Source organism: Choloepus didactylus, chromosome 4 (genome assembly GCF_015220235.1).
Source record: "Choloepus didactylus isolate mChoDid1 chromosome 4, mChoDid1.pri, whole genome shotgun sequence".
Lineage (NCBI taxonomy): Eukaryota > Metazoa > Chordata > Mammalia > Pilosa > Megalonychidae > Choloepus > Choloepus didactylus.
This window is the reverse complement of record NC_051310.1, coordinates 40,042,347-40,050,121: the sequence shown is the minus strand read 5'-3', so window position 1 is coordinate 40,050,121 and position 7,775 is coordinate 40,042,347. Positions and strand designations below refer to the sequence as shown.

The window sequence follows — 7,775 nt, the reverse complement described above, 5'->3', positions numbered from 1 at the left end:
AAAGAAAACAGAATGGAAATATCAGAGGGCATCTTTGGCAGATCCTTAGCAACTCTTGGACACATTGTACCAAATGTTTTTGGGTGTGTGTGTGTGCGTGTGTGTGACAAATGGGTTACAATATAAAATGGATTTCTTACTTTGGAACATGGTAGAAAATATATGCATGTGTATGTGTTTATATATATATATATATATATATATACACACACACACATATTTGTGCTCATGTTTGTGTATGTATGGTGGTACCAAATTCAAAGAGAAAATGGTTTGTAGAATTTTGCAATTACAAACTTATCTGAATCCACACTGGTCCCTGCCTCTTTTGACCCCACCTCCCAATTCAGTATCAGTGGAAAACTGATACCCTAGATCCAGGGAGTAGCTCCTCACCTTCTGTTTCAGATGACACCTCCCCATCTACTTAAGCACTGGTTCTATCCATTTTCCCTATTCTCAGCTATATCTTTAATCTGTTCCTATTATATCTGTTCTTTACTGGAAATTAGGGTAACCAACTCATCCTGTTTTTCCCAGGATTGTCCTGGTTGTAAAACTGAAAGTCCCACATCAAAGGAATCCCCCCTCAGTCGCAGGCAAACTGTACCAGCTGGTCTCCCAACCCATGGACACATGACCATGCTCAAGTGTCTCCCATCTTTAAAAAGAAAACAAAACAAAAATTTAAAAACTTCATATTATCCCACATCCTACTATAGATACCAACTTACACATAGAGCCAAATTTGATGAATGACTTACCAGCAGAAGAAACAGTAGTTTCTATGGTCTTTTCTATCCCTAGGCATAGATGATTTGTACTACCCTTATCAATGAAAAAAGATTTGTAGTTGAAACTTCCATAACAAAGGGAAACATAAGCCCTTCCTCCTCTGTCTGTCTCTCAGGTGATTTAAGTTCTAAATTTAACTGCTTAGCAACAAGGATATTTCATTCTACTGAAACAACTGGCTCTCAGAGTCATCTTGCTCTGGCTCCACCATTTCTATACATCTTTTATTTCTGACTTCAATATAATTTGAATAGAATAGCCTCCACAGTTCCATTTTATGTTCCCCCTAAAGTGTACATTCACTTCTGCTTCATAATTTTGCTCATGCAATTGCCTCAGCCTTGAATGTCTAATCACTTTTCACTAGTGGACTAAATTATAGTAACTGTCTAGGTCAAAATTAATTCCTCTTCTATTATCAAAACTATTCTAAATAATCTAGGCAACAATGATATTCTATACCTCCCTTTATAATGATCATATTCAGCTAATTTTTTGTACTGTGTAATTTATAATCTTGCTATTTTCTATTTTATGTATAATATTTTTCAACTGTTTCTCATTAAACTATATTTCTTCGGGAAAATATAGTCAAAATGGTAAATGGTATGGGAAACAATTTATGGTATAGTATTTGGAAAAATATATAATTTATAAAATAATTACAACTATATAAAAATTTCATAGAAAAAAGACTAATTCAATAAAATATCTCTAACTCTGAATACTTTCTGTTTTAAGGGGATTCTTCGCCTATGATCCTTGCCAGTTGGTAATTTGACTGATCTCTTAAGAACTCCATGAGATAGCTACCAATTATTAGCATTGTTAACCATAGTCCTCTTTCATTTCCCTTCTGGGAAAAGTTCCTGCTATCTATGCTAGTTTCCTCAGAGATCTGCTTGGAAGATTCCCTTTTATAAGCTGTTTCATTCATCCAGGCAGAAACGGAGACACCTCTGTCTTAGGATGGTCAAAGCTAGTTCACCATTCCGTGGTGTGAGTGGAAGCCACTTGGGGATCAGCAGTGAGGCATCCATCAATCTCCCAGCCAGGGTGGTATCTTTAGTGGGGAGCCTAACTTCCATGCCTAAATAGCGGTAATAGAAGCCCTTTCCCCCGGGGTGTCAACAGGGTGGAAAACCTGAACATCCACCACCATCTAGAGTAATGAAGCAATACGCTTCTTCCCCCACCAGTGCAGTGTCACACAGGCCTTCTAAAAGGGGAAACTTAAATAAGATCTAGAGCCTTGGTTGGTAAATCTGGGTATGTTTCTAGATAGGATATATGTAGGAGTTCTCTGTTTTGTTTTTGTATTATGTTTGCAACTTTCCTGTAAGTTTGAAATTTAAAAAAAAATTTGATCTGTTTGCCGCTGCATGATATGGACTATCAATGTCCAGTTTTGCATTGGCAATGAAGTCATTACTGCCTTGAAATCTAACAAGATCAAAAAAACAATTTCTAAAAAATTGTCATTATGGTTCTGATTCCATGAAACCACTTCCTATACCAAAATTTCTATCAATCTAGTCAGAAAAACTCTATGTATTCCAGGTTTATAAAGGGATTGAACATAAAAAATTTAAAGGCATTTATATGGAAAGATGCCACTGAGGTTCAGAGATGCCTACACTGCAGAACTCATCTGACACATCAAAGAAGATGATTCTTAAAACTTAACTAGGAAGCTGCCACCATTCTCAGCAAACTGGCAAACTCCACCTAATGTCTCAGTATGCAGAAGGGGGTTCTTAAATGCTCACTGGTAAATTGCTGTGAATCTCATTTTTACCCACATATTTGGTTGCAACCGCTACCAGAGAATAATGACTTCCCACTAGTCCTGAAGCCTGGAAATGAATGCCTCATTAATCCAACCCACAATTCTATGGTTAGGAGACTCTTGGAAAAATAGATTCTGGCCTCTCTCTGTGAACAGGGTAGAAATGATGGCTAGCTGGCAACAGAAAATCCAGCACACATATATTTACACCGATATATTCATATACATATATAAGGCTTTGTCATTTTTTTACAAAATGGATTTGATTGCATTGGTTTTATAATTTGTTCAATATTATGGTAGCTGTTTTCTTGCTTTTCTAAAGTACTTTAGTTATTTATTTTTACATATGAATTCCATTGGGATTCTAATTATAAATCAATTAAATTTACCTATAAATTTAAGATCGTGATAGTTTTATGTTCTTCCCATCTGAGAACATAGTATAATTTATTTCCATTTATCCAGACCTTGCACTGATCCTTAAATATTTTATATGGCTTTATTCATATAAGTTTTTGCCTTTTATTAAATTTATTTCTAAGTATTTTGTTATTTTTAGTCCTAAATGGAATGGAATATTTTCTTCCATGTTAATTGCTAGTACAGAGAAAAAATTATTGATTTTTCTCCTTTGTCACTTATTCAGTCATTTTCCAAACACTCTGATTGTAATAAATTTAAGAATACTGCTATGTTTATACCTTTTTGTTTTATTTATAACAAAATAATAGCTATAGTTATTTTAGTGGGATTTCAAAAGGGGGTGAGTGTAGGTGTGATTGTAATGTCATGTCTTCTGTGAAGTTGGGGGTCTCCTTCAGTCTCTCCTGTATCTCTAGTTCTCCTATTTTCTTCATCCAGTTTGTTTGGAATTGAATCATGTCCCCCTCAAAAGGCATATTGTATTAAGGCCCAACCCCTAGTCCTGACGGTGTGAACCGATTTGTAAATAGGACCTTTGACAATATTATTAGTTAAGGTATTACCAAATTGAATGAGGGTGGGCCTTAATACAATGTGGCTGAAATCTTCATAAGCATAGGGAATTGGATATGGTAAAAGAGAAGCCTTGGGGAACAGCCAGAAGCTGGAAGTCACCTGAACCTAGAAGGGAAAGGAGAAGATGCTACCATGTGATTGCCATGTGACAGAAAAGTCAAGGACCAAGGATTGCTGGCTGCTAGTCCCAGAATACCACAGTATTAAGGAAGAAATTATCATCTTTTGCTGATACCTTGATTTTGGACTTCTTCTAAGCTCAAAACTGTGAGCCAATAAATTCCCATTGTTTAAGTCAACTCATTGTATGGTATTTATTTTAGCAGCTAGCAAATGAAGACAATAGTTCATGGAGTTTTATCAGTTTTATTATCTATTCAAAAATGGCTCTTGGTTTATTGACTCTTTGTACTATTTTTTGTTTTCCATTTAATTATTTTCAGCTTTCTTTATTAATGCCTTCTTCCTGCTTTCTTTTAACTGGTTTTGCTCTTTTTCTGAATTCTTACATGAGTATGAAGTTCTTTTAATATTCCTTCTCTAATAATAAAGATACTAAAAGCTATAAATTTTCCATTGAGGACAGATTTTGCTGTTTGTTTGTGACTTACAGATTTTAGTATGAACTTTTGTCCTTTCATTTATTTCTGGTAGTTTGCATTTTCCCTTTTAACTTCCAATTTGGTCTAAGAGCTATCTACAAGTGTGTTTTTTAAATTCCAAGTTAAATTTGTGGGTACCTTCTGACATTTTATAAATAATTTGTTGATAATAATCAGGATTGATCTATAAGAGCTCTGTTTCTTTTACTGAAGTATTCTTTGTGGACAAATGCATAATTTGGTTAGTAAATATTCTAGAGGTATATAAAAATGTACACTCTCTATGTGAGTAAGTTCTTGAAGTCTAGTATATCAATAGACTTCTACACATCTTTACTTAGTTGTTTATTAATAAATTAGTCTAATCCTGAAAAAGAAAATTGAAATATACCATTATAATTGCATTTTAATAAAGACTACTTTTACAATGAGGTATGTGCTTTTATATATTTAATTGTCAAGTTCTCTGTATTCAGGCTTTCGACTATCATAATTCCTTATAAATTTCTAATTGTTTATCCTATCTGATATCATACTTCATCCTTTCTGACATTAACATTGCCACTCCTGTTTTCTTTTTGTTTGCATTTGCCCTATCATCTCTTTGCTCATTTTATTGCCAGTCTCTGGATTACTTGGTTTTAAGTTATTTGTTCTTGTAAATTTCCTAGCATTTTAGTTTCCTTTCACACTTACTACAATGGCATACATTTTCTTTTATCCCTTCTATCTCATGGCACATTTATGTTTACATTTCAGCCAGTTTCCTCAGTTTTATTTTCCTTATTTCTTGCTAAGTGTATCCAACTGACAACTATTCTATTTTTTTTTCCTGTTAATTACAATTTTTATCACTCAGGATCCCAGCAAAAAATAGATGGCATATTCAAATTGGTAACTTAATAAGAGAGAAATTTAATAAGGGAACTATTAACAAAGGTATGGGCAGAGTTTAGTATAAGCAACCAGGGTAAATGCAGTAAGTAAGTAAGTAAAAACAGGGATCTATGACCATCCGTAGACCGAGAGCAGCAAGGAGAGAGCAGTTATTAGAACCCAGAGTGATTGCTATCCACAGTTGTAGCCTTCAGGGTAGAGACACAACAAAACAGCCTATACCTGGCAGAAAGGAGACTAGGAATATAAATATTCCAACCTCATTCTCTTCCAATTCTTCAGATCTATTGTTGTTGCCACCCACTGACCAAATGGAACCAGAAGCTAGAAGGCAAAGGATTTCCTTGATGCATTTCGGGAGCACAGATAAGAGTCAAAAAGAATGGGGGGGGGGTGAGAGGGAGAGAAACACCACAAAAGCAAGAAGCTGAAAGCAACAAAACCCAGAAGAGAAGGCAGAGACAAACAGACACCACCATACACCTTGCCATATGACAGAGGATGACAGGATCGCTGGTACCCGGTCTTTAGGAAGAAAGCATTGCCTTGATGATGACTTGATTCGGACATTTTTCTCAGCCTCAAAACTGTAAGCTTGTAAGTTAATAAATTCCCATTGTTAAAGACAACACATTTCATGATACCTGTTTTGAGCAGCTTAGCAAACTAAAACAGGTTTTGGTACCAGGAGAGTGGGGTGCTACTATTGCAAATACCAAAAATGTCAAAAAGGCTTTGTAATTGGGTAATGAGTAGTCACGAAAAATTGTGAGGTGTTTGATAGAAAAGGCGTAGATTGCTTTGAAGAGACTTTGGTAGAAATATGGATGCTAAAGGTACTTCTGAGGAGGCCTTGGACAGAAATGATGAATGTGTCATTGCCAACTAGAAGAAAGGTGACACTTGTTTTAAAATGGCAGAGAACTTGACAAAATTGAGTCCGGATGTCAGATGTAGTGAGATTTGAAAGTGACAAGCTGGAATATTTAGCTGAGGAGATTTCCAAACTAAATGTAGAAACATACAAGAATGCAAACTTCCTTCTCCCCTCATCCATTCCTCCATTCTACTTCTACTGCCCCAGTTGGTACAGCAAACAAGAAGAGAGCCAGTTTCTAGAGACACATCCGGAATAGTGCTTAGAAGACTACAAAGGTGGGAGGAGGTTTAGAACTGAGGCAGTAGCTTAAAAACCGTGCTTTTGCACAGGAAACAGACACGCCCAGGAAAAAGTGAACGTTAATATTGCTTATAAAATTTAAGAGTAAGAAGTAGCATGCAGTGGATCCAAGTGGGACTCGCGTCACGGCCGCAGAGACCAAAAAACGCTGTCCGGGAGGCCTCTTTCCGATCCGGGTCGCTTCTCGCCGCCCTCATGCCTCGCCCACTGTCTGTTTGCGGCCCCTCGCCCCAACCCCATGAGCCGTCTGCCGCACTCCTGCTACGGAGAAGACAGAGCTGATCCAGAAGGCGAAGCTGGCGGAGCAGGCTGAGCGCTACGACGACATGGCCACCTGCATACAGGCCGTGACACAGCAGGGGGCTGAGCTGTACAACAGAGGAGCGCAACCTGCTCTTGCTGGCCTACATGAACATTGTCAGGGGCCACAGATCTACCTGGAAGGTCACCTCGCAAATCGAGCAGAAAACCAACACCTCCAACAAGAAGTTGCAGCTGATTAAGGACTATTGGGAAACGGTGGAGTTGGAACTGAGATCCATCTGCACCACGGTCCTGGAATTGTTGGATAAGTATTTAAATAGCCAGTGCAACTAACCCAGAGAGTAAGGTCTTCTATCTGAAAATGAAGGGAGATTACTTCCAGTAACTTGCTGAAGTGGCATGAGGTGATGATCGAAAACAAACTATAGATAATTCCCAAGAAGCTTACCAAGAGGCTTTTGATATAAGCATGAAAGAGATGCAACCCACACACCCAGTCCTCCTGGGGCTGGCTCTTAACTGTTCTGTATTTTGCTTTGTGATACTTAATAATCCAGAGCTTGCCTGTACACTGGCTAAAACTGCTTTTGGTGAGGGCCATTGCAGAACTTGATACACGAAATGAAGACTCATACAAACACAGCACCCTCATCATGCAGTTGCTTAGAGACAACCTAACATTTATGGACATCATACAGTGCAGCAGTAGGGGCAGAAAACTAAACGCATATAGGGTGTCATTCTCCTTCCCCTCAAGAAACCTTTTTACACATCTCCATTCCTTATTCCACTTGGATTTCCTGTAGCAAAGAAACCCCTTCATGTGCATGGAATCAACTGTTTATAGTCTTTTCACACTGCAGCTTTGGGAAAATGACTTTCCTTGATTTGTGTTTGCCTTGGCCTTCTGGTGTGCAGTACTGCTGTAGAAAAGTATTAATAGCTTCATTTCATATGAACATAAGTAACTTCCAAACACTTATGTAGAGGACTAAAGTGCATCTGGTATTTAAGTAATCTGAACCAGTTCTGCAAGTTACTGTTTTGTATTACTGTGAAGATATGAAAATGTAGTTAATTACAATTAAAGAATATTCTATATAACTTCTTAATTTCTAAATTCTCTCCTTTACTCTACTTCAGGGATTTCCTTTCAATAAGCAACTTTTCCATGCTCTTAATGCATTCCTTTTTAATGGGAATCCACCATTCCAGATTGAATAGGAAAGCATTTGACATTTTTGGG

At 37.2% G+C, this 7,775-nt stretch overlaps 1 pseudogene; it reads left to right on the top strand.

Annotated features, from left to right (window-relative positions):
- The first annotated feature begins 6,537 nt into the window (after positions 1-6,537).
- Positions 6,538-7,252, top strand: LOC119532604 (annotated as a pseudogene).
- The last annotated feature ends 523 nt before the right edge of the window (positions 7,253-7,775 follow it).